This window comes from Lissotriton vulgaris, unplaced genomic scaffold (genome assembly GCF_964263255.1).
Source record: "Lissotriton vulgaris unplaced genomic scaffold, aLisVul1.2 SCAFFOLD_372, whole genome shotgun sequence".
Taxonomy (NCBI): Eukaryota; Metazoa; Chordata; class Amphibia; order Caudata; family Salamandridae; genus Lissotriton; species Lissotriton vulgaris.
This window is the reverse complement of record NW_028252847.1, coordinates 809,789-837,766: the sequence shown is the minus strand read 5'-3', so window position 1 is coordinate 837,766 and position 27,978 is coordinate 809,789. Positions and strand designations below refer to the sequence as shown.

The 27,978-nt window shown below is 45.6% G+C and overlaps 1 protein-coding gene and 1 pseudogene across 3 annotated transcripts in view; both read right to left on the bottom strand.

Annotated features, from left to right (window-relative positions):
• The window catches only part of LOC147661243 (uncharacterized), a 161,767-nt pseudogene that overhangs the window by 122,503 nt on the left and 11,286 nt on the right, over nt 1-27,978 (bottom strand). The window lies entirely within an intron of this gene.
• The window catches only part of LOC147661244 (uncharacterized), a 94,678-nt gene that overhangs the window by 55,415 nt on the left and 11,285 nt on the right, over nt 1-27,978 (bottom strand). The window contains exon 1 of one of the 2 annotated variants that reach the window (XM_086951214.1): nt 10,851-10,939. The exons of the other annotated variant lie outside the window; for it this stretch is intronic. The gene's annotated coding sequence lies outside the window, so the exon portion shown is untranslated. Of the gene's footprint in view, nt 1-10,850; nt 10,940-27,978 lie in introns of those variants that run through there. 2 annotated transcript variants of the gene reach the window in all.

Here is a 27,978-nt window from a genome sequence, read left to right as displayed (position 1 = left end):
TTATTGTTGTTATATAAAGTAATGTGTAAAATCAATGTATATGTCCACATTTATTAAGTTTATAATTAAAAAGTGTAGTAAATTTTTTTGAAATAGTTAAAAAATAAAAGTAATGTAATGTATTTTGTTAATAGTACTTATATTTATTTATTATTTAATGTAATTTTAATTATTTTAAAAAGTCGATATTTTTTACATCTATATTAATTACAACGATATTTTGGAGTCGATATTTATGTACTTACCTGTTTAAGTATAGGGTGTCGATATTTTTGTAAACGATATTTTTACAACGATATTTATGTCAGCTATATTTTTGTAATCGATATTTTAACACCCTACCGTTGTCGTGCATCCATTTGGCCAACGCTGATACAGTTGTTAGATTTGACACAAAAGCCAATCAACTCTACCAACAGGGAAATAATTAGCTGAGTGTCATCAGCATACGAAACTAGTGAGATATTCCAAATTATTTCACTACCTTTACCAGAGGTCTGATGTGAATATTAAAAAGGGTATGGCTGAGGTGTGAACCACGAGGGACGCCAGGAGCCAGTCCTCTTTGTGATGAGGCGAAAGGGGGGTATAACTTTAAAAGACCACTCCTTTAAAAAGAAGGTAAACCAGGCCAGACCTTTGCCCTGTACCCACAGGTCAGTGAGGCGAGTTAATATTATTGCATGTGAGACAGTGTCGAAGGTTGCACTTAAATCTAGTAGTATCAGAGCCTGGGATTTGCCAGCATCTGCAGCACTGCAAACGGATTCAGTAACTGTTAAAATAGCCATTTGGTGCTGTATGATCTAAATACATTTTGGGAACAATCTAATATTTTATATTGTTCTAATATTTTGGTAAGCAGATTGTTTACATGTTTCTCCCCATCCTTGGCCAGAAACTATAGAAGAGAAATGGGTTGATGGTTTTCTGGCTGAGTGGCATTTAGCAAAGGCTTTTTTAGAAGACGGATAACCTTGACGAGTTTCCATGATATTGATACTTCTTCAGTGCTCAGCAAGAGTTTGGCTAATTCTAGAAATATGGGTGTGACGCTCTCTTGACATTTAAAAAAATAATCAGGTTTAAATGGGCCATCCGGAGACACAGATTTCACTTGACACATTTAGGTGGAAATAGAATCTGCGTCAAGTAGAACCATTTGTCCATAGGGAGCTCACTGAGTGTGGTAGATCCCTGTGTCAATAGACACATGTTTGACTGTTTTCTCACCCCTGTTAAAGAAAAGATAAAGATCATTGACCAAGCTTGCTACAGTGGCTATTAGAAGCTTCCGCTAGTCCGGGAGTGGAGGTGGGTTTAATCAAGTTGTTCACAATAAAGAAGATTTCCATGCTTTGGTGGAAGTCTCCTCCTGTTCTATATTGGAGTCTAATAGAGGCACACTCCTTTCGATAAACCTTTAAAAGGCAGATGGGTCCAGTTTATGCCACTACTTTCTCATTGTGGGGTTACCGAAAATGATTTGACCAGGTCACTGGAATAGGGGGAGCAGGTTGAAGGGTGGCCAGGTTGTAAAAAAATAGGGTCCAGCAGATGGCCAGCCTCATAGCTGAATGTTTTCCTAACTGAGCTAATTGGAAAATGGCCAGGTCATTAGTAAAGTCCTGGAGTTCTTTATTGTTGATTAGATCAAGATGAATATTCAGTCTCCAATTATGCTCAAGTTGGATAACTGAAGTGAGTGCAAGGCAGAGCACTCCATTGGAGATTCCCTGGATACGCATCGGAGCAGGACCGGGGCACTGACTACAGTCCCCAGGATCCACTGCATGAAACAGCACTCTTCCGCGCCCGGAGGCGCTTAAAGGCAGCAGTGAGGTCCCAATGAGGGGGACACATTAGAGAAAAGCCATGGCACTGACTACAGCCCCAAGGCTCCACCAAACGATGCATCACTCTTCCTGCACCCGGAGGCGACTAAAGGCAGCAGCGGGGTCTCGCTGTGGGGGCCGCATCGGTGCAGATCCGGGGCACGGACTACAGGCCCTAGGCTCCATCGCACAAAGCAACACTCTTTCGGCACCCGGAGATGCTTAAAGGCAGCAGCGTGGTACCTCTGCATGGGACTCGCTCGGGCCAAGGGCGAGCCCATCCACGCCCGTCGGCACTCAGAGGAGGCTGGGCTGGGCTCCCCCTCTAACTTCTACAATCCCCTGTTGTTGGGATGTAACAAAACTATATGGGGTTTCTCTTCCAGAATTGCCTGCAGTCTCAGTACAAACCCCTGAACATTCACAGCCTCTACATTTAGTTGGAAACCAACTGATGCTACCTCCATAAATAGTAAATGAAAAAGAGGTTATGCGATACTACAATCCAAGTGTTCTGCCAAGAAAATCAGAAAGGTCGCTATGCCAGCGAGTTCCACATGTATGAATGGCCAGCAACATTCAGAGAATACATTTCCCTCATATTGGTGTGATCTTTTTAATACCTTTAAACAACTTTTGCAACCGATATATACCAGTTTAGATTCTATAGATCGCACTTAAGGTCATCCCCTCTGATGTCCGTAAAACTCTTAAAAACTATAATTGTGGAAGTCATAATTTGTGGCAACATGATCCCTGGTCGTGAGTTAGCTAAATCGCCCTCTATTTCTATTGGTCATCCTTGTGTTGAAAATCAGTTGGCCCCCAGCAGGGATCCTATGGGTCCAGACCATGTAGATTTGGTCCCTAGGTGTTGCCCACCGCAGGTGATCATATAAGACTCTATGGGTAAGGGGCAATCACATGACTTATCAAGACCACAGGTTAAGGTATATCCCCCATCTACTCGGGCCCATAGCAGACCAAATCAGCAATACATGGACTTCCCTTCTGCAGCTTGTCACTATGTTCAAATTTTAGTCACCGTGCCTTTACTACGTCCCAATCTTAGAAAATCTTCACTTCAGCTGATGGCCAAAGCGCGACACTCGATGACTCAAAACTCTAATCAAGGTCATCTCATCCAAAATCCTTTGATAATGGCCAAAAGAACACAGTGAATTGGGTCTGATGTAAAAACAACCAATAATGACTGGTTATTTTAGGATTTCATCATGAATGGCTAGTGAGAGACCTATTAGGGAGTTTACCTGTTGCCCCTTCACTCCATTCTCAGATGTATGCAGTCTCGTTGGGCTTTTTTTTATAGGTCCGCACCAGTACGTAGTTCCACCGTATTTACTCAGGGCCTTTCTTTAGTGAGAACTGGTCATAAGCCTGTGCAGGTGGCTTTTGATGCCCTTGCCCTATCAAATAGGTACTCATTGTTGGAAGATATGGAGGCATGTGATTGGCTGATCTCTCTACTAAATAATTTGCCTCCGCAGTCTGTTCTTTATAACGATTATCAAACGGTTTCTGGTTTGGTACCTGCGGAGAGGGTTCAGTTGGTCGTTTTAGGTTCACTAAGCAGTATTACATCTTTACCAATTGACTCTACATCATCCTTCTCACCAGTACCAACAGCGATTCGGTCGCAGGAGTCCCCAAGTGATATAAAGTTTCTCTCTAGGAATATAGCGGGTTATGAAAACAAAAAGGATAATCAAAATTGGCATGACGTTTTTACGAATTCTGATATCTGCTTTTAGGAAAATCAGGCAGAGCAGTCCGTCTATGTAAATGGCTACTCTCCCTTGTTACGCCAGCAGTTCCATCAGCAGCAGGTAGATTTAAGGGGAGCATACTAAGAATTATAGCAAACAAGATCACCCTAGGTAAGGTGACCTTTATCAATAACTCGCCCCATTTTCATGTTATCTTGGCTGAAGCATCTGGGAAAATTGATTTGTTATGGATTAATTATTATTTTTTTTCTTTTTATTGAGCATCAAACAAAGCATAACAAAGAGGATGGCGACAACAAGGGTACCAGAGAGCGTGCAGTTTCCGGGGTTGCATTACAAACAGCGATGTTGAGTTCAGCTTCACATAATCCCCAGGCCTGCTACATCCCTGCACAAAATGAATGATGCTAGTTTAAAGAACATATAACTCCCCTCCCCCAAAACAAACAAAGTCCCCCAACCCGGAGGTAACTAAATTATAATGGAAAAAATAAGAAAATAACACAGAGGAGGCAAATTTGGACATTGGCATATTGACTAGTGTTGAGATTCAGGCAAACCTAAAATACAGCTTAGGGACCCCGTGGGGGGCAACGAGTCAGAGAAGGAAAACCTATAGTTAGAAAAAGTGCATGGCCCGCATCGTCGGAGGACAAACCGCAGAAGGCAGACCCTGAGACAGAAAGGTCACCAGAGGGCCCCAGCGGAGCACAAACTCTTCGTAATCGTTCCGGAAAATGTTCGCAAGAAGCTCCATGGAAAGTATCCTCCACAGTCGGGCACGCCACACCGATATCGCCGGGGCATCTTTTTACTTCCATGCAGCTGCTAAATTGAGCTTCACTGCCCCCAGACACGTCCATATAATCGCTAGATCAGTCTTAGTTTGCCTGATCAGGGTGGGGTCTCTAAGTCCAAGGAGAGCAAAGTCAATGGAAACTGGAATTGGGTAACCCAATATGTCTTTGATATGAGATAAAATCTTGTCCCAAAAAGGACGAATCTTAGGGCAATCCCACTATATATGCCTGAAATCCCTCTGTAGCCGACATCCCCGCCAGCAGAGATCTGAGGTGTCTGGAAATATGCGCTGAAGCTTAGTAGGGTAGAGGTATCAATCATATAACGGTTTATAGTGAGCTTCTCGGAGAGTCATAGACTTGTGCTTGGAGATGTCCCCCCATATATGTTCCCATTCCCCATCTGAAATGTCCCTACCTAAAACTTGCTCCCAAAAAGTCATGTAACGTGCCCGTGAAGAATGTGTAGTGTGGAGCAACATGTCATAGAGAGCCGAAATAGGGCCTTTCATGGAGCCCGCTTTATGGGCCACAAACTTCTCCATTTCCGCAAGCTCCCTGGTAGCAGCCTCTCTAATGGGAGGTGTCGAGACCCAATGTTTGAGCTGAAGATAGTGGTAATGTTCAATCTGCGGAAGCGCAAATTCTTTCCTACATTCAGGAAACATCAAGACCGATATTTTGAGGCAATCCCCCCTTCCACCAGCTGTCAAAGGGCCCCTTATGTAACGCATGGGGGAAATCTGTATTAAAATGAATGGGTGTGTACGGGGAAGGGAATGAAGTCCAGCCCTCCCTATTTGTAACCTTGTCCCAAATGATCAGAGTTGTGCAGGTGGGGGCGCTAAGGTAGGCATTTGAAGGACGATCTCTCCTGGCTTTCCACACCACATCCCATATATATCGCCCCACAACGGCACGGTCCATGTGGAGCCAATGCTTGTCGGATTCCATGGCCAACCACTCAGCTAATACCCGTAACTGAGCAGCCTGGTAACAAAGTAAAATCTGGTAGGGCTAATCCATCTTTAGCACAAAGACGTCTGAGCAGATGGTGGGGCACGCGCACCCCCCCTTGCCAGATGAATTCGGTCATCAGAGTGCAGAGGATCGGTAGAAAAGTACTCTCCGATTCAATAGGGAGTGCCTGAAATAAGTATACAAATGTAGGTAACACCGTCATTTTTATTGCATTTATTTGTCCTAGCCAAGAAATGTAGAGGGGCGACCATTGTTTAAAGTCTTGCTGGAGTTGGGTCAGCAGAGGAGGGTAGTTTGTTTTATAAAGTTTGCCCAGTTTAGCCGTGAGGCACACTCCCAGATAGAGTAAAGAGTGCTTAGTCCATTGAAAAGGCGTCAGGTGTTTCAAGCGAAGCACCTCAGCAGGGGAGAGGGTGAGTAATGGCTGCCTCCTATTGCTCCAACACATAACTGCAACTTCTCTGGACCCCGGGGCTCGCGGATTCCGGGGAACTGGTCGCTATGCAATCTGGCCTCCCTCTCTCCCGTGCTGTTCCAAAGATAAATCACCATGATCGATAGCTGAAAAGAAAACAGCAGCAGCACCAGCAGCAGGACTTCAAGGACATCTTACCTGCAGAGAATTTCGAAGCAGTCAAGAAAGACAAGTAATGCCTTGATCTGAACAGCCAGAAAAGTCTGAAGGAGGGTCAGTGAGGCTGTGGATGGACAGGGGCACAAGGGCAAGCCATGCAGACATGACTTCGGCCTAGGCTATAAATCATCTGCATTAGACTGTGTACACACCCCACATCTGAATACCAACCAGTCACACCCAGATCCGATGTCAGCAGCTGGGGGGCGCGTAAATATTTTCTGTAAAACCACTCAAAAAACATGCCCTTCTCAAAACATTTAACAATATAGTTGCTTACACACACACACACACACACACACACACACACACACACTTACATACACCCCCCCCCCCAATTAAATGGCTCCTTCATCTGAAGTGATTATTGTTTTGTGATTCTATACTAGCACCGGTGATTAAAAGTCTGTCCCAACCAAGCTCAGTCTAATGTGCGCGAGTCAATAAATCAGTATTATATTCTGTTTTCTCCTGGTGAATATTTTATTGCTAATTTCTAATATTGGTTACTTGGTTTTTACAGGAAGTGTTATGCTGTATCCCGGTGCCACCTTGCAGCACTCTAGTTTCTGTTGGTTCCCTAATGACGAAGAGCTTGTAAACACAAAAAACTGTAAGATGTGGTTAAGCATTAAATGGGCCATTCTGTGAATGATGTTACACTGGATATCCACACCCCAACTGATTTCATCGAACAAAGGAACATTCAGGAAGGCCTATTGATAAAGATGCAGAATTGGGCAAAGAGAACCTGTTTATTACCTCTACACTGGATGGCCTCTTTAAATACATTTAGAGTGAAGGCTGGAAGCTGGGTACGAGCCTCAGCAGGGATGCTCAACATCCTGTGATTCTGGGCAAATCACTTAATCTTCCCCTGCATAACAAAGAAAAATGAATGTGTCCGTCTGTACGCAACTGGTGCTCATGTAAAGGGCTCTGATACCTTCAAGTCTCGTTTGAGCTACATTAAACTCCCAAAAAAAAGTAATCAGGCATATTTTTGAGAACCAGCAACTACCTGTTCTAGAAATTGGATATCTTAGGTGGACTACAGACTTGCAAAAACTTCATTCTTCTTGAAATACTAGATGAAAGAAATTTAAGAAGCAACCACTCTTAATCCTTTTCAATCTTGGAGGTGTGTTATATAAAAATGAAAATAATATAATTACAAGTTCATACACCCCACTCTGGGCTCTATGTCTAAATATTGCAATCAGAAATTATGTCCGACAAATATTTTGTTCAAAATATAGTTTACAAAAATATTGTCCCATTGGGGTAAATTTGGGAAAGCTATGGTTTTGAATCAACAGGGCACAATATTTACGTCCAATATTACAAACAGTTTTCTGGCACCATACCCACTCTGGAAGGATAAATGAATTCACAAATAGGGTTTTTTGCTAATGTAATTTTTTGAGAAATTGTTAGCCGTCCTGCATTTTGCATTTCTGCTGGATTTTGTTTCCTGTTTCCTCAAAATGTCCATACTTTTTCAAGAATAGTAGTCTGTATCAAAATGTTTAGCAAGCACCCATGGCTTGCCTTGTGGAATATGCTGATTTCATTTCCTGTTGATGTGTAAGCGGTTGCTATCCAAAAACCCTGCATTGAATGACTGTATATGTTTGGAGTTTGACTCTGCTTTTTGCTTTAGAAAATTGTTGAAAACAAGTAACCAATTCAAAAACAATAGGTATGTGTAGATGAAGACGATGAAAAATGAGTAACGTTCAAAGTAAGTGTAAAAGTATCTACTTTTGCTTATTGCTGGTGATATGCTGACATCTTTATTAAAGACTTTGCATCTAGTTGTTGGACCCCGTGCCAAGAGACACAGACATTTCTAAAATAAACAGTATTTCTGAACACCGTGCATAGCTGAGGAGTGCTTCTGCCTGTGGACAGTTAAGTCAGAATTTCAACTAGAACAGGAACAGCTGTTGGATCATTGGGTGAGGTGCCCATGGGTTTGAAGTGAGACTGTGCGATTGTGTATTCATGGTGGACATCTTTTTTTATTATTGGTGAAAATCAGCAGTTAAGACCCACAGATATTTTGATTAAACTGCTTTTTGTTGTTTGAATAATATGAGTGTTTGTTTTCGAATTGTACTAGAGGCGAGTGACGTTGCAGGCGATTTATGTCTGCAACACTGTAAAGTTTTTACAAACTTTGAAACTTTGCAATCTTTGTGAACCACATCTGATCCGCTCAGCGTTTTTTTTTTACGGTTAAATAACGCTTTAACTCACTGTATATTTTCAGGAGAAAGGCACAAAAAAAAATCACTTCTTTTTGCGAAAATAATCAGATTAAAAAAAAATATCATTACATTTGCATTCAGTTGGGAACGTTGGGAACTTTCAAAGTGATTGGTTCGGATGTAAACGGAGTACTGGGCCTGGACCTGCATTAAGCCCATATATAAGCATAGACTACTCTCCTGCATTAGGTTCAACTGTAGATAGAAATGAGCTATTGACCTAAAATATTATGGAGCCCGTAGTACCTTTCCAAGTAAGTCCAAGAGCTGATACAGTAATGTAACCACATACTTTTTCTGTTTCTTAACCTTGAAAATATGCCCTACCCTCCATATTGAGTGCGGGAAACTGACAACAGCACATCTGTGTCACATGTCGTCTATATTAAAGCCACCTGACCGGTTGTTTTCAAAAGCCTGTTTTATTAACAACACCACCACCAATAATACCACTACAGTACCAATACCACCACTTTAGCGCCTCTCACTAACTAGTAATAGCAGGGGCACTGCCGGAGGCCGGAGCTGCAGCCAAGACCATCCCTCCCTCCCTCCCTCCATGCCTATCATATAACACAGCCCGACCTGCACCAGAAGACGAAGCAAGGGCCCTACGACAGCTGGAGTGTTTTTTATTAGGCCAAAGACAGCAATGACATTACTCATTACAACACTGCACACTCACATCACAGAGAGGCCAGGAAATAGCTCCCTTGCTTTTCCTCCTGAACCACGACAGAGTAATCACTGAGCGAAAAGTGTTGGAGCGCTTTGTTAGTGTTTATACCTTGGATCATATGTAACTCTTACTTCACACTTTGTCTCTGTGTAAATTACAACACATGCACATTTTCTTCACTGTACTAGTTGTCACTACTTTGTAGACATTGCAGGCCTATCTCATCTTCAAATATTTACAATCTAACAAGCGGTCGAAAAGACCCTTTATTGCAATGCAATAGGTCTCGCATTTGCTAGAGCTTAAGCTAATAGTATTGTAAATGACAATGCCTTTTATTTAAGTTTTAAAACCCAAAACATAAATAAAAGGCATTGTCATTTACAGTGCCAATAGCTCAAACTTGTGTGAATGCAAAACCTTTTGCATTGCAAATGCTTGTGTATTTAGCCCTCTTCTTCGATTCCAAACTTAACTGGTCTGCTATTGTAGAAAACAGAATTAATGTGTTGCAAAGAAGCATAGCTGCTCTGTGGAAATGTGTCTCTAAACTGGGTAAAAAATCTAGTAGAGAAATGGTAGAAGTTTATTTGGCAAAATCCATAGCCATAGCCCTTTACGGAGCAGAAATATGGGGTACAGCTGAAGTGGGTGCTCTGCAGAAAGTGGAGGATAAGTTTGTTTAAAAGCTGCTTTCAGTTACTCTGGCTTGCTCCAATCTGATTGCCCACAAAGAACTCGACCTCTCTTGTATTACTGACTCGGTTAAACTGGCCCGCTCCTCTTATGGATGCGTATCTGGAAACTCGGTTATGTTGAATCAAGCTGTAATAAAAGATATAATCAACCTTGACCGAGCCATTAGTATTCCTTGGCTAGCATAGGTCAAGAAGTCTTTCACAGATTTGGGCCTGGCTTTTCTGTACACATCACCCTCTTAACTGCTTATTATTCTCCAAAACGGAGTTAAGAGAGGCTCTTGTTAATAAACGTGAGTTAGAAAGATGGCAATGTAATCAAAGTAAAGTCACGGTTATATTCTACCAGACACTGCCCAGGGTGCCCACAGGACAGGATTCATATCTCTCCTTTGTCTCCAACAACAGGCTTTGTTATCTTTTAACAAGGATGAGATAGCATTTTTTCCCCTGATGGTAGGATACCAGCTTAAGAACATTCACTAAATATTTTATTGCCATGTCCTTGTGATGGCTTGTCTACTCAAACAATTTCTCATATTTTATTCTTCTATTGGTTTTAAAAAATGGAAAGAAAAAAAAATCATCCTCCCAATGGTAACAAAACTGAGTCTAATGTTTTACTCTGCAGCCCTTACAGTAATTAATTCCCTGGAAACCCCATTCATCTGTTTTATGACTGCAAATGTGTTATAATCAGTCATTTGGACTAGGAAAAGTTAATTAGAGAGGGGGGTTGTTTTATTTGATCATTTTCATTAGCCTGTCGTTAATTGCCCAATTACTGATAATGAATTGTTGTAAGGCCTCGTTACCAGTGGTTGCAATCTTGCTCTTGCTGTGCCGCACTCTGCAACTAATATGGGCCTGCGTGAAGAAGGCTACCCTGAAAATAGGGGGAATACACCTGATTAGGACACACAATGCCAAGGGAAACACTCACACCTCAAGCCAGAAACAGGAACTGTCCATGCTCACGACACGGACACAAACAGCCAGGATAGTAGATAACTTAAATAGGGAGGGGGAATGTTAGATTCAGATTAATTTATAGAAAGGGCTCGCTCTTAGGAGTCCAGCACACCAAAGAACAACTGTTGGCTGCACTACCTAAATCGCCATAAAACGCTTGTTACGGTCCAGAGTGACTCTTTATCAGAGTAACATAGCACAGTTGACCTCTGTTCATACCTAGCACTTACCGTGATGGAAACACCAGACATGGAACAAGCCTCAAACACACCAGGAAGATTGCAACAGAAAAAGCACACGTGGTCCCAGGATCTAATACCTAAAGAAACAAGTCAGATGCACACTCAAACACAAATAAATGCACAAATGCACAGCTAAGAGCATGCACTCCGGCCAAGGACGATGCCAGAGCAGCCGGTCAGTTGCACTCATCAGATAAAGCCCAAAAATGCATAGCAGGAAGCGTTACCCGAGATAACACACATACCACACTTGGACCACCTCAGAATGTGACATCCAGTTGGTATTTATGGTCCTTACTATGAGAGCGGGATAAAGTATCTAAACACAATATTTATGACTCACTGTACCAGAATTTCCTGACCAAAGGGGGACAAGCTTCACTTTATTGCACCGGGCGTACAGAATAAAGCATGCCATGTACCGAATGCAAAGTGAATTCCAGCAAGAAGCTGTAGGAGATGTGGCTGCTATTCCTGGCCATTATTGTTTAATTAATTTAAACTGTTCCTGATTGCCAAGCCTCACTGTTCTACTTTTTGATACCCCACACCTGCTTCAACACAGCAATTGTTACAACATTCCAAATTATCTGCAGTTAAGTAACATCCATATTTCCTTTCTGATGACACGGATTTACAAGATCTCTTCTTGGGTCCTAGGTCATGTAGATTCATATACGACACTTACAATGAACTGTGGAAAGCTTCTCAGCAGGACACTGCTGACTGCTTAAAACAATTTGACAGGATTAATTTGGAAATGCATTGGCTGTTGTGGACAATGGCATGACTGCATTGCCAAATCACATATAGTCTTTGAAAAATATTTTATCATATGCATTCTATGTTACACTTAATGAGAAGTATCTCTTACAGTATGGACAAAGTCAACTGAGAACGATTATGCAATTGAGAGGAAATTGCAGGTTTTAAAATCAAACCGTGTGCCTTGGAAATATCTAAACACAAAAGAATTGTTTTTGTCTCATAATTTAATACACAAAGAAAGACTGATGGCAAAAAAGATGGATGCTAACCATTCTACACAGGCTGGCTTTGTGATACATGACAGTCAGGTATGGGAGTTTAGGCTATCCCAAGGTAACTGGCAAAGGGACTCCTACTATGCTCTCAATAGCATAGGTAGGAGTAGAATAATATAATCATATAACCAAACAGTAATGTTATAATGGTTGAACCTTTTGCACGGATTGCGCCGGTAAAGCAGAACTGTGTGCTAGGATCACAGGACGTCACAGTGTAGGGACTGAGTCTCTCTACAATGTCAGTACCCATTGGCCCAATACTTCTAGCTCACGGTGCCTCACCTGAACTCCTAGTCTTCCCAGATTAACAGGTGATTTCAGCAACCTCAAACATGGCTTTCTATCCCCAAGGTCACCATGGAAACGGATCCTCCTCTTTTGTTACTCACTTACTCACTCATGCATGCCCATAGTGAACATAAGAAAGACACAAAGAAAGTTTACAATACATTTATTAAAACTATGGTAGTCTATTATGAAGCAAATGTGCTGCAATCATTAGGCAGATGCAACTAAACAAAGTCATTAGAATTACTACCAGACTGCATAAGACAAACATCCCAACCATTGCAAATTATATATCTGTCTAGTTCTACCCTTATTTTGTGAGCACAGGGAAATATTACATATCTCTGGAATTGGTCTAAGCCCCCACACCTAGTGTATGTAGTAAGGTGGTCTGCATCATGAGTGTAAACTTAGTTTATGCAGGGTTGAATGTCAGGCACTGCTGTCATTCCAGAACAGTCCCCTCTGCCGGAATTCTCCTTTCTGCCTCCAAGGGGACGGAACACCATTGATATCATAAAACTATTGTGCTGGAGATGCAGTTGTGTGACCGAGTTATGTCTAATATTAGGGGCTGTTGCTAAACGAGTGAAAAAAAAAAAAAAGTACACAAAGTTATGTATTCTAGACTACCTTGTACAAAATGCGTAGATGAAATCTCACGAAGAGTCCCTGAATAATAAACAATATGTACAGCATATTCTCAAAATAATATTGCAAACACAAATGTGTTATACGTGGCTATTCAGAGCGACCAGGGCAGCCTAGAAAATCCAAAACGCAAAAGTAAGGGAGAGCCAAAGTGGGAACAAAAGGGAAATCACTACAAACTGTTTATCTTTTTTACCATTCTTGTAATGCTGGTTATAGTGCTTGGTGAGGTTTTTTTGCCAAATAATTGCAGCAAACTCTTTTTATCCAAGATAACGATCGTTTCAATAAATGTTTGAAAAGAGTCTACCTTGGGCATGCAAAAGTAAACAACAACAGGGTAGATCATTTTTTCACGTTTCCCTTGGGGAGTAAATGAGTGGTCATATTCGTGGTTGCTGATATCATATGATATGATATGATAGAAGACTTCTATTGTGTGCAGCTACTCCAGGGAGTGTCCCTGTGTGGTACAACCTGAAGGCCAGAGAGACAATAAGCTTAGTTTACCAAGAAGAAACAGCCCTGGATCACTTCTAGCGCATAATTCCAGAGGGAGCTGATTCCAAGTCGCCGCACCCAAAACAGTGAGTGGCCTACCTCCTGCCCTCTTTCTGTGGATCCTGGGGGTCCTTGTCAGAAATTTATTGGTAGTTAGAAGCTGTCTTGGTATGTTGTAGATGCTAAATCTTGTAGGTCCTTTGCCATACAGGGCTGAATGAACCAGCACCATAGACTTGAATTTCACTCTCTCCCTATTGGGCAGCCAGTGGCGATCCTGAAGATGCAGCCTAATGCGCGACCGCCTTGGAAGAGTGGGCAGGAGTTGAACTGCTGCATTCTGGATCACCTGAAGTGTACCATGGAGATATTCTGGAAGGTTTAAATAAAGGGCATTGCCATAGTCAATACAGGACATGATCAATGCCTGAATGACTAATTTCTTGGAATGGAACGATAAGAGTCAGAAATTTCTTCAGAGATCCTATGATCCCAAAGCAGGTTCCAACCAACCTGTTAATTTGGGGACCAAATTACAGCGTATTATCAAACCAAATCCCCAAATCTTTTACCAGATCTCTTGGGGATCCAGCGGGGGTGCATCGTACGCAGTGTGATAATGATGGACAACTGCTGGTGAGTGTGGCATTACCACCTTCCAACACAAACTTACCGAGCTTGCCGCTCTTTACAGATTCATGTAACCTACAGGACACCTTTCCGCCACATGCCCTTTCAATCAATCAATCAATCAATCAGGAATTTGAAAAGCGTGCTACTCACCCGTTCGGGTCTCAAGGCGCTGGGGGGGGGGCAGTGGACACTACTGCTCGAACAGTCAGGTCTTGAGTTGTTTCCTGAAGGCGAGATGGTCCTGGGTCAGCCGGAAGGTGGGTGGGGAGGGAGTTCTATGTCTTGGCTGCCAGGTAGGAGAAGGATCTTCCTCCGGCGGTGGCTTTGCGAATTCGTGGGACGGTGGCGAGGGAGAAGCTGGCGGAGTGGAGTTGGCGGGTTGGTGTATAGAATGCAAGGCGGTTGTTGAGGTACATGGGGCCCGCGTCGTGGAGAGCCTTGTGTGTGTAGGTCAGGAGTCGGAATGTGATTCTCTTGCTGGCGGGGAGCCAGTGCAGATCTTTCAGATGGGCAGAGATGTGGCTGTGGCGGGGGATGTCCAGGATAAGTCTTGCCGAGGCGTCCTGTATGCGCTGTAGTCTTTTCCGGAGCTTAGCTGTGGTTCCGGCGTAGAGGGTGTTTCTGTAGTCCAGGCGGCTGGTGACAAGGGCCTGGGTGAACGTCTTCCTGGTTGCGGTGGGGATCCATCGAAAGATTTGTCGCAGGATGCGCAGGGTGTTGAAAGAGGATGATGAGACGGCGTTGACTTGCTTGGTCATCGTGAGGGAGGAGTCTAGGATGAAGCCCAGGTTGCGTGCGTGGTCTGTGGGTTTGGGGCGGTGCCCAGGGCAGGTGGCCACCAGGAGTCGTCGCAGGCAGAGGGGGATGGTCCCAGGATGAGGACTTCCGTCTTGTCTGAGTTCAGTTTCAGACGGCTGAGCTTCATCCATTCCGCGACGTCATTCATTCCTTCCTGGAGGCTGGCTCTGGCGGTGTCCGGGTCGTTGGTGAGGGAGAGGATCAGCTGGGTGTCGTTGGCGTAGGAGATGATGTTGAGGTTGTGTTTAGGTGCGATGGCTGCGAGGGGGCTCATGTAGACGTTGAAGAGGGTGGGGCTGAGCGAGAATCGTTCCGGGACGCCGCAGATGACTTCGGTGGGCGTGGACCGGAACGGGGGAGGCGAACTCTCTGGGTTCTTCCGGCGATGAACGAGATGATCCACTCCAGGGCCCAGCCTTGGATTCCGTTGTCGCTGAGGCGTTGTTTCAGGGTGTGGTGGCATACCGCGTCGAAGGCTGCTGAGAGGTCCAGGAGGATGAGGGCGGTGGTTTCCCCGTTGTCGAGCATTCCCCTGATGTCGTCGGTACCTGCGATGAGGGCGGTCTCGGTGCTGTGGTTTGCTCGGAAGCCGGACTGTGACGGGTCGCGGGATCTGTTTGTCTCGAGGAAGGCGGAAAGTTGTTTGTTGACCGTCTTCTCGATGACTTTGGCAGGAAATGGGAGGAGCGAGAAGGGTCGAAAATTCTTGAGATCGGTGGTGTCCGCGGTGGGTTTTTTCATGAGGGCGCTGAGCTTGGCATGCGTCCAGCTCTCCGGGAAGGTGGCGGATGCGAAGAAGCTGTTGATGACGTCCAGGAGTTGGGGTGCGATGATGGAGTCGGCTTTGATAAAGATGTGGTGTGGGCATGGGTCGGTAGGGGAGCCGGAGTGGATGGTGCTCATTGTGCGGACGGTGTCTTTGGTGCTGACCGGGGTCCCGGTGCAGAGGGTGGCGGTTGGGTGCGCTGGTTCGGTGGTAGGGTGTGTGGTTTGTGAGCCGAAGCTGTTGTGTATGTCGACGATCTTGCGGTGAAAGAACGAGGCGAGTGAGTCGCAGAGGTCTTGCGAGGGTGTAATGTCGTTGCAGGCGCTGGGTTTGGAGAGCTCTTTAACGATGCTGAAGAGCTCCTTGCTGTTGTGGGTGTTGTTGTCCAGACATTGTTTGTATGTAGTTCTCTTGGTGGTGCGGATCAGTTGGTGGTGCTTGCGGGTGGCGTTCTTGAGGGCTGTCATGTTCTCTGTTGTCTGGTCCTGGCGCCAGGTTTTCTCCAGGGAGCGGCAGGTTTTCTTTGAGTTTATGAGGTTGTCGGTGAACCATGAGGATTTCTTGCTGTCGGGTCTGCTTGGTGGTTTCTTCAGTGGTGCGAGTTCGTCGGCGCAGTTGGCGAGCCATTGTGCGAGGTTGCGGACTGCTTCGTTGGGGTCCATCGTGATGGTGGGAGGGTTCTGGCTGAGGGAGGTGGTGAGCTGGTCGGTGGTGATCTTGCTCCAGGTTCTGTGGGGGGGCTGTTGCGGGTGGTGGTGGGTCGTGGTTTTCCTGAAGGAGAAGTGGACGCAGCTGTAGTCTGTCCAGTGGAGTCCGGTGGAGTGGCTGACGGAGATGTACTTGCTGGAGGAGAAGACTGGGTCAAGTGTGTGGCCGGCGTAATGGGTGCGGGTGTTCACCAGTTGCTCGAGTCAGAGGTAGGCAAGGTTGTCCAGCAGGGTGGTGGTGTTGCTGTCATTGTTGTTCTCCAGGTGGAAGTTGAGGTCTCCTAGGAGGATGTAGTCTCGGGAGGTAAGGGTGTGCAGGCTTACGAAGTCTGCGATGGCTTCGCTGAATTGAGTGCGTGGTCCCGGGGGTCTGTAGATTACACAACTCTCCCATTCCCCATTATCAACATATTCAGTTGACCAACAGGCATCTGGGAGGGTTGAATCTAACCGAGCTGCAGGTGAAGTAGAAGCGACAAACAGCACAGAGGCAGACTAGAGCTAGAGGCGAGTGAACACAGGAAGAACACCAAGCCCACCAACCAAAATCATGGATCAGACAACGCAGGAGCGTTGTTTAAGTCTGGGACTATCGTTAACCACATAGTACCTTGTGTCGTGAGTCCAGATTGAGTCAGCGATGTCGGACACTGTCGTCCTCCCAATCTGGATTTCGGACACAGTCTAGGCTGCCAGCTTGGATATTGTGGACTCTGCAAACTTCTCTCAACACCGCTCGGACACCACAAGCTAAGGAATGTGAACTGGTAGAAATTTTTCGGCTGTAAGCTCAGATCCCTTGGACTCAGCAAACTTACCCCACACTCCTCAAACTCGTCACGCTACGGCCACCCTAGGTGTGCCACTGAACGTTACAAGCTCACTCTTCAGCACAGTCTGATGACTGCACACATCAGTAGGGTCCTTATCCCAACCAACAATCCCTTCCACCCATTTACGCCTCACACAGCGTGGTCGATACAGTTTGTGGAAAAGGGAGGATCATCTAGGTCCTTGGGAACTCTGAGACAGGAGACTAGTCAACCAGCCCTTGGAGAGTGCTTGGTGACCTGGGCCAGTTGGCAATTAGCTGCAGGCCAGCAACATAAAGGCAAAATCCACCAAGTGATATCCTCCTTCGTAGAGCACAAAAAGCTCCAGGCCACCACAAGTCTTGCAGTCCCCCCACCCCAATAGTTCTTCTGGTTGAAGTCCCACCGTCGTCCGATCCCCTCTCTAAATGTTGTCCTGTCTGACAGCCTACCGTAGGAGGATTGATCAGTATTTTTAGTGGGGCACAACCATGGCCCTTGGAATGCAGATGCCAATACCACCCCCTCTTAACCAACCCAGGGATGTCCCTTAAAGCCAGAGGTCTGCAGTATGTCAGGAGCCCCTAGTTTATGGGCGTCTTATCAGGATTGCACAGATGTAGCCATCCCCCCAGCAGCCAGCTGTGAATTGGGAACAGCTCAAAAGCCATTCCACAGATCCCTCACATCAATCCAATACAAGAAGCAGGCCCTACCGTACAGAACATACCACTCGGTGCCAATCACTACCAGTATATGGAGCGCACACACGCAAATTCCCTACCTCTTCCCGACACTGCGCCCTGTTTCCAGGGAGTTCTCAGATATAGCAGGAGACAAGCAGAACCTTGGCAAGTAGCTTCTTACATGCCAAAGCTAGTAACCGTAACCTGCACACACAGGCCTCGGCATGGCAAATCTGTGGCACATTTAAAGAACTACCTCCGTAGGTGGCAGAATCAGTTCAGCAGGCCCACGGAGGAGGTGTTTAGTTACATGCCTTACATCTAGTCAAGGGACTTACAGCTAACTCAATTTAGCCAATCATGTATACACAGATCACCAGTATGTATATGACAAGCCACTAAATGGCAGGGTAAACAAGCACTGGCATAGCCACTAGGTCTCGCCTTTGGGACCTTATAAGTGTTAAGCCATGCAACAGTTGATGTTGTTGCACCAAGGATATTGTGCTGGATAACTTAACACTTATAAGGTCTCAAAGGCAAGAACTATTGGCTATGCCAATGCGGTTATACAGTGCTAGGAACTGCAAAACTAAGCAGTATATACATAGAGGTTCGCGTTTATAAACAGAATAAAGTGACTGAAAGTGAGGATATGCTTTCTACTGAGTTCCACAATAGAAAGACAAAAACACTTCAAGCACTGGCCCGCTGTCCTCGAGGGAGAATTGCTTCCCTCATCTGGGAGTGATTATACTTCTATAGGTCGCTCTCTTGCTGCGGTCTTGTCTGCGTCCCGTGGTTGTGACGTTCTGGGATCGAATCACAATAGGGTTCTGGCATTTCCCTGGAATGTTCAGTCTTTCAGAGTTCTGTCCTGGTGTCTGACACTTTAAGCAATTTGAAATATGTCCCGGTGTTTAGACGAAAGTAAAATTAGTATTCAATCAATAAATCAATCAATTAGGAGTTTGTTAAGCGCACGGGTCTCAAGGTTCTTGGGAGGGGGGGGGGTGCAGCTTCCGGTCTATCAGGGGGGGACCGTCGAAGACCCAGATTTTGAGGTGTCTTGCGAAGATGGGAAGTGATGTCTGAGGTGGAGCGCAAGGGCGTTCGAGGCTTTGGCCACGAGGAAGGAGAAGAAGGAGCGTTTTTTTCTGGTACGTGGGACCTCAGCTTAGCCTCGACGTTGAGCCAGTGGAGTGCGCGCAGGTGCTAGGAGATATGGCAGTGTCTTGGCAGGTTGAAGACCAGTCTTACTGTGGCGTTCTGGAAGTTATGTAGCTTGCTGGTGAGGTTTTTGTTTACTCCGGCTTAGAGTGCATTGCTGTAGTCGAGTCTACTGGTGACCAGAGCGTGAGTGACTGTCTTTCTGTGTTCAAGGGGAATCTATTTGAAGGTCTTCCGTAGGAGGCTGAGGGTGTGGAAGCAGGACGACTAGACGGAGTTGATCTGGCATTCCATTTTGAGCTCTGAATCCAGGATGATTCCGAGGTTGTGGGCGTCGTCCGTGGGGGTGGTTGGGTTTCCGACGGCAAGGGGCCACCAGGGGGTCGTTCCAGGCATCAGTGTTTGGGCCCATGATGAGTTCTTCTGTTTTGTCGGTGTTGAGTTGTAGGCAGCTGTTTTTTCATCCATTTGGCGACAGCTTTAATGCCTTCTCGGAAATTGTGTCTGGCGTTGCTGGGTTCATTGTATAGGGAGAGGATGAGTTGGGTGTCGTCTGCGTATGACACAATGGTGAGTTTGTAGGTTCTGATGATGGGGGCAAGCGGAGCCAAGTAGACGTAAAGCTGAGGGCTGAGGGAGGACCCCTGAGGGACTCCGCAGGTTGTCGGTGTAGGGGCCGAGAGGAAAAGGGGGGGGGGGGGGGAGTCTGACCCGCTGAGTTCTGCCAGAGAGGAAGGAGTGGATCCAGTCGAGGGCCTTGTACTGGATCCCTGCGTCATGGAGTCTGTGTATTAGGGTACGGTGGGAGACTGTGTCGAACGCTGCAGAGAGGTCGAGGAGGATGAGGGCAACTGTTTCTCCTTTTTCCTGTAGGGTGCGGATGTCGTCTGTTTCGGCGAGGAGGGCGGTTTCCGTACTGTGTTTTTTTTCTGAAGCCGGACTGGGAGGAGTCGGGGATGTTGTGCTCTTCGACGAATGCGGCGAGTTGGTTGTTGATGACTTTTGCAGGGAACAGGACGATGGGTCTGTAGTTTTTGAGGTTGGTGGGGTCAGGCGAGGGTTTCTTTAGTAGGGGGTTGACCTTGGCGTGTTTCCAGGCGTCGGGAATGAGGCGGTCGCCAGGGAGCGGTTGATGATATGGCGGAGCATGGGGGCGATGGTGTCGGCGGCTCAGTTGAAGATGTGGTGAGGCAGGGGTCCATGGGTGCCCCGGAGTGGATTGACTTCATCGTCTTCAGTGTAGCTTCGGTGGAGAGGGCTAACCAGTTGCCAATCGCTGGCTTCAGGGTGTTAGGGGTGGTAGGTGGGGGTCCGAGATAAAAGATACATGGAAAGTGGGCGGAGCTTTCCCCCCACTATACTGTATACTGCATGCCTCGCGAAGCATTGCGAGACCTAAAAATACAGACCAGTTGTTGTTTTAACCTCTTCCATGCTCATGTCGGCTGGTGTCACAGTGGGCGTGTGCGCATGACGCCCACCGGCCGTCCAAGCCACGCCCGCGACTGGTATGTTCAGCACAGCAGCAGAATTCATACCACAGTGAAGAGATTAAGAGTCTGAAAGGCCTGGGTATGATACTAAATAAGGCTTTAAACAAAATCGTATAGATAAATTTCTAACATCACTTTTCTGCTCTTTAATTTTTAGGTCAAGCCTAAACAGCGCTTGCGCTGTAGGCAGGCCTGCCAAGTATCACGCATCAGATGTGACACTATCGCATTTCAGTGTGGTGTTCCGCAACACCGCACTGAAATGCATTGTCACGCATTTTTAACGCAGTCTGAAAGACTGCTATGGGGCGTGCCAGCATGCGCCCCCTCGCGCCTGTGCGTGCATCTGTGCGCCGGCTCTGTTGCTCTCCACAGACATTTGTATAGGAAAAATTTGGGGCCCCTGCCTTAATGGATGAACCCTGGCAAGGTAAAGTGTTTTTTGAAAAGGCTAGAACACACCGGGTTCTGTGTACTAATTGCTTCTGAGTATATTAGACATGAAAGTAATGATTCATTTTCCACCCAAAAAGGTCTTATTTGATGTTATTTATTTTTTACGAATCTTTGATATTCTTTTCTATTTACGTATCTCTTTTTCTATCTCCTTATTTTATCTTTTTTATCTCTTTTAGTTATTTTGTTTACAAAAAGACATTTACATATACAAAAACATTGAATTAGTTTCACATAAAATCCGAATTATATAAAAAACATCATTCCTGTTTGAAATTTCATATAAACGCAGAGTTAATTCCTTCTACGCGTTTCGGCGGTCGCCTTCGTCAGGAATTCTGCTTTGATCTTTAATGTCATGCCCGTGGCTTAATTATTTGGACTTCGTGGTTTTCGCAAGTTTCGCTTTTAAGGTTGGTGTCAAAGTACCATGGGACCAGGTTTTGTTTCTGCAACGTGAGTGTTCTTTAACTGTTTATACGTATATATCCATCTCGAATCCGATATGACTTTTCCTATATTACTGGCGTCGGCGCTCTGGATATGTATAGGTAGTCCCCTTAATAAGATCAAGTTAGCTGCTTCTGTCTGGTAGGTTAGTTTTCAATTTTCAATTTCCCTTAGCGTCTTCAATGGCCAAGTTCCTTTTAGAGTTTGTATTTTAACCTTTAAAAGTTGTTGGGTACTAATGGCTGAACCAGATAAAGTGAGCTCTTCTTGTTAGCAGGAGTTGTATTTATGAAAACCTTATTCTGTCTGATATTTGGGATGGCTTCGTCTTTACAGGTCCTCCGGGTCAGGATTGGATTCCTCAAAATCAGGAATCCAATCCTGACCCGGAGGACCTGTAAAGACGAAGCCATCCCAAATATCAGACAGAATAAGGTTTTCATAAATACAACTCCTGCTAACAAGAAGAGCTCACTTTATCTGGTTCAGCCATTAGTACCCAACAACTTTTAAAGGTTAAAATACAAACTCTAAAAGGAACTTGGCCATTGAAGACGCTAAGGGAAATTGAAAATTGAAAACTAACCTACCAGACAGAAGCAGCTAACTTGATCTTATTAAGGGGACTACCTATACATATCCAGAGCGCCGACGCCAGTAATATAGGAAAAGTCATATCGGATTCGAGATGGATATATACGTATAAACAGTTAAAGAACACTCACGTTGCAGAAACAAAACCTGGTCCCATGGTACTTTGACACCAACCTTAAAAGCGAAACTTGCGAAAACCACGAAGTCCAAATAATTAAGCCACGGGCATGACATTAAAGATCAAAGCAGAATTCCTGACGAAGGCGACCGCCGAAACGCGTAGAAGGAATTAACTCTGCGTTTATATGAAATTTCAAACAGGAATGATGTTTTTTATATAATTCGGATTTTATGTGAAACTAATTCAATGTTTTTGTATATGTAAATGTCTTTTTGTAAACAAAATAACTAAAAGAGATAAAAAAGATAAAATAAGGAGATAGAAAAAGAGATACGTAAATAGAAAAGAATATCAAAGATTCGTAAAAAATAAATAACATCAAATAAGACCTTTTTGGGTGGAAAATGAATCATTACTTTCATGTCTAATATACTCAGAAGCAATTAGTACACAGAACCCGGTGTGTTCTAGCCTTTTCAAAAAAGCTCTCCACAGACATGCCAGCAGTCAGCTGCCTCAGTAAGGTTATAGTTAAAGATTTAACAGTCTGCTCCGCTCTGGAGTCAGAGTGCTACAATGTTACCAATTGCCCCAGCCACGGCGCAGCGCGGCTTTCAGACGCCACTTTCTAACTCACTGCCGATTAGCGGTCCAAGACAGAGGGAGGGGCAGTGCTGCCCACAGCAGTGAGTACACAGCCTTCCGTTCTGCTCCAGAGCACACCGCTCTGCTGCCAGCCCCCCAGGGCTTGCCTGCAGAACAGCCCGTGATGAAGAAGGTTTCAACTAAGGTATGCTACACGACGAGCCTCACGCCACGGGCCAAAGACGTAGCCCTGTTGGCTGATATATTCTTAAAAGCAACTCCCGTTCCCGAATTTATAATATAAAACATAAGAAATCCTCGTGTTCATCTAAACGGTAACACTAACACGAGACATCTGTTCACTGATATTACAGAGGGGAGCAAAGTAATACGCAGTGCAATTAGTATTTACTCGAGCACTTCGAGCCCTGCAGATTTTACTCTGCTGCGCATCTCTTAACACAGAATCATATGGCTGAGGCTGCTCTTTATTCAAAAATGAAATTGGCTGGGAAAGAAGGGCACTGTTGATGGCCACATTTTGCCAACTGTGAAATTTATAAACAGTTATGTGCAGGTGCGCTCAGAGAGCATGGAAATATGTTGTGTACAAGGATAACTTGAAAGTAACACCCAAATCAACTTTTTAAGTTACTGGGGTCCCCCTGCGCTCCAGGTCTGTCGAAGATAAACTAAACTCGGCCAAGGTGAGTACATGTCTTGGCTCGGTCTGTGGGCAGCAGCAAGATGCAGAAACAGGCAATCACTCAGACCCTAGGCCTCCCAGCTGCAGGTGTATTATTTTGGCATACAATTGAAAAATTGTGATAACACATAAAATCAAAACACCCATCAAACATGTCCAAGCCATAGTTTTGCGACCTACATGTTTGCGCATGTGTGAAAACACACAAAACTGGCACTTGCTCGGTGACACCACACAAAGCAGGCATTTGAAGCTCTGAACATTCATGTAGACGCTAGCATTGGTCCTACTCTAGCACTGGTCTTGTCTCCTACCCAGCTATGGTCATGCCAGACGTTTACATTCCTCAAATGACTTAGAGTTTAAAGCTAATTATGCAAACGAACTTGGAGCCAAAAAGTGACATATACACCTGGGTTATGTGGGATTGTGAGGGCCATCCGGTAATCGTAGGGAACTGGGTAAATACTATTCATAGGTACATTTTCTGGAAATTACTTTTCTTTTAATCACCCGTGGTGTACTAGAATGGCCTGTCCATCCTGTTCCAGGAAATGATTAAATCATACAATCTTATATAAATGAACCTTAATAAATGCTGTTGGTTGTGTTTTGGTTTTACTCACGAGGAAAGCCCATATATTAACCATCTAATCCTTGCAGGCCTTTTCATCTCCGCGCAGTTCGAGGCTCCAAGCCTAGAAGTGACAAATAACTGCACAATCAACATATCACCACAGTCAGTGAATCCAATTACCGTAATTCAATTCAGCCTAATTTGTTTCAATTCGGATAAATTGACGGGACATGGAGATTTCAAAGTGTTGCCAAATCTTTACCCATTGGCCTTTGGAAGCTTGATAGTGTCACGCACTGACAAATACCAGACTACTCCCTCTGCTATCTCTGGTAATGCACAGCCCTCCACAATAGTACATTTCAAGGGGGAGGGGGCTTTTTATGTCTTAAAGCTCGTTTCTACCTGTGTCCCCTGCAGTCTCCCTAAAAAACTGGGCACACTTTCATCAGTTTTATTTCACTCTTGCCTTTTGTGATACCCTGCATTTTTACTTTCCACTCCTGCTTTTCTCCAATCAGCTAGCTCCCTGAGGCACATCATAGGGTTAGAAGATGGTATGAACACCACAGAGCTCGGCCACTTCTGCTCCTTACCCCGCCCTCCTTTCATCACACACTGCCCTTCTTCTCCCCAGCCCCCCTAGGCAGCATTCTCTTTCACGCAGTGTCATTTTATTCACAGTATAAAATCTCACTCTCTCGTCCCTCCCCCCATGTCACTCCTTTCACCACAGACTGACACTCAGTGATGAAAGGAGTGACATCCATCCTTCCCACTCGGTTTGCTCTCAGACACAGCTTATTAAAAGGAGCTGCTAGGACTTGTATGCAGTCTTTTACATTTTTCCTCCAGTGCGACCATTATTTTTCTTCTCGCCAGTTTGTGCTGAAAATGAAACTGCATCATAAGGGATGTGTTTTTTTTATGTCTTCATGATTGACTGAAGTGCATACAATTCTATTACAGGACCGGAGGCTTCAGATTACGCTTCTCTTATCTTTACTGCGAAACACAGCAGCCAATGAAAACACATTTTTCTTGTATAAACAACTTCATTGCCCATGATGCATACATATAAGCCACGCCTCCATAGTCCATAAGAACCCTCTGCGTGGTCCCATCATCCTCATTCTTTGCTGCTCACAGCAAGAGTTAAGTGCACCCTTTCATGTTTCCCTCACTCTGCTTTGCATGGGGATTTCATTGTCTTGTTATTTAATGCATTATGTGTGTTATGGTGCTTATTGACTCTAGGGGGGTTGGGTAACGAGTTTGCAGCTGATTTGGGAGTGAGCGCTCACCTTATATGTTACCCGACCCCTAAGGTCCTTGGTGTATGCCCGATCTATTGTGCAGATTCATGACCCAATTCCTGGTCATATGCGACGCTTGATCCAGTCTGGACCTTCGGTCTTTGACCGGGTGGTTGCGGCGGGCGTTTCCCTCACGGAGCCTTTTCCCCGGCCAATGTTTTCTTGTCCCCGTACTTGTGCTCCGAGCGCCGGCGTCTGGGCTCCCTAATCGCCCTCCGAGCCGCACGCGCCGGGTAGCTCTCGGCTGACGCGCTCTTCCAAACACGCACAATTGGGCTGGTTTTCGGCCGCATTTTGGTGGCGCGTCTCTACGCGATATCCCTAGGCTTAGCGAACACGCATGTTCAGTCGGTTCGCCGCTCCACTTTCAAATCGCCTGCTGGGTTGTAAAATACTGGCCATAAGAGAGTGTGCACACGCTCTATGTATATTGTGACTGGCCCAGGTCTCTGACCTATGAATACAGCTTTGCTGAGGGGTTTTGGAAACTTTGAAGAGCAGTTTGTGCAAGTGTGCTGTGGGCACGGACACTGATACCGATACCTCCGAGGAGCTTCCTCCTCCTCCAAAGATGGCGAAAACTTCGCTTCCGTCGGCTTCGGAACCTCCTAACACCCCTTTCACGTTCGATCCTGCAGATATCACGCACCCCCGCTCCTCAGATTGGACCCCCCCCTCCTGCGGTCTCTGACTATTTACATGATAATCTTAGGAGAGGTATTTCCAGAGAAGTGCTCAATCGACTACGGTCAGAATGCCCACGGCCGGACCTGCCAGACAAGGTGGCGGAAACTCCTGAAATAGATGAGTCTCCTAACATTTTTGAAAAAATATTACAAAGATCCCAAACATGACATCGACCGCGCTTGGCGCGGCTGCCAGGATAAGCTGCCGGACGTTGTGGCCCTTTGGCCAAAATTTTAGAGATGGCATTGGCGGCCAAGGAAGGTGCTACTCCGGTAGACCCTGATATTCTAGCGGGCTGGACCCAACGAGCCATATGCCTCATTGGTAACGCTAATTGCGTGATTTCAGCTGAAAGGCGCAAATCGCTGCTCATCAGGATGGATAGTAATCTCACGGAACTGGCGGACGCCGAACCTGGTCCCTTAGCAGGCGGACAGCTCTTCGAAGAGCGCTTTGTGAAACATGTCTCAAAATATGTAGGCACTTTCACATCTCTGGATAAAGCGCAGACTGGAATAAAGAGAGTTTTTCAGCAGGGTGTTTTTAATCGGGCCGGACGAGGCAGGGGCCGCTCTACAGGCCGCTGCTTCCAACAAGGCTCCCAGAGAGGCGACTTCGGTCGCGGAAGAGGGGAGTGGGACTCCACACGTGGTGGTACCTTCTACCCTTCCCGCAGAAGATTTCACAAGGGACGATTCCAGGATGGCAACAACAGGTCAAACTTCAAAGCCCAGCATTCTGCAGGTGAGTGTTATAGATCACTCTAATCTTCCTTTGAGGGGGGTCGTACGTAACACTGCCTTCTGCAGTGGCAGCAGCTGACTCAGGATCCGTGGGTGTTGCAAACCGTCAAAGGTTTTCGCTTGGAATTTTATTCTCATCCTTTTCAGCGCGATCTTCCTGCAGATCTCCATTTTTCCCTACAAGATTGCAGAAACTGCAGAGTTGCTGCAGAAGCACGCGATAGGGCCGTGCAGCGAGGGGCCTCGCGGCTTTTGCAGCAACGTCTTTATTGTGCAGAAGAAAGGGGGTGGAAAAGACTTGTTCTGAACCTCAAAGACTTTAATCAGTTTCTCACCTACAACCATTTCAAGATGGAAGTGATCCATCTGTTAGCAGACTTGTTGCAAGAAGGAGATAGGATGGTCAGATTAGACCTCAAGGATGCCTACCTCTCAATTCCGATCTTCCCACCACACCGTTGCTTCCTCCAATTCCGGTGGGACGGTCAGTGGTATGAATATTTGGCCCTTCCTTTCGGGCTCTCATCGGCTCCTTGGTGTTTCACCAAAGTGATGAAACCAGTGGTTGCACATCTACGGGAGCGAGGGGTGAGACTGATAATCTATCTGGACGATATTCTGATCATGGCACAGAGTCCAGCGACGCTCCTTCAGCACCTGTGTCTTACAACGAACCTTCTCCAGAGCTTGGGGTTTGTGATCAACCTCGCAAAGTCAGTGGTTGTCCCGACACAATTGATAGACTTTCTCGGTTTCACAATAGACTCCAAGGCAGCTCAACTGTGCCTTCCCAAGCCGAAGTTAAGAGATCTCAAAAAAGAAATTCTTGCCTTACTGAGCAAGCAGACGGTCTTGTTCAGGGCCATTGCCAGAGTAGTGGGAGTTCTTGCCTCGTCGATTCAAGCAATATTTCCGGGTCCTCTGCATTACAGGGTCCTCCAGCGTCTGAAGATGTTATGTTATGTTATGTTATGTTATATTGAGCTTGTAAAGCGCGCAGCTACTCAAATTGTCCCGGCGCTAGCTCCTGAAGAAAGGATGAGCGTGTATCAGATTGAAACAGCAAGGTCTTGATTTTTTTTTTTTAAAAGCACTGGGTCGTGAGTAGTCCTTAGGCCAAAGGCAAAAGATTCCAGGCCAAACCGGCCCTACGCACAAAGGAGTTTCCACCAAGTCGTGGGACTTGAATTTCGGAATCTGCATCAGCCATTGGGCAGAGGACCGAAGCACTCGGCCAGGCACATAAAAGGCAAATCTCCTTTGTAGGTATAGGGGGCCGGTATCACCTTCAGAGAGGGTTGTTGTATGCAGACACCATACCATTGTCTCA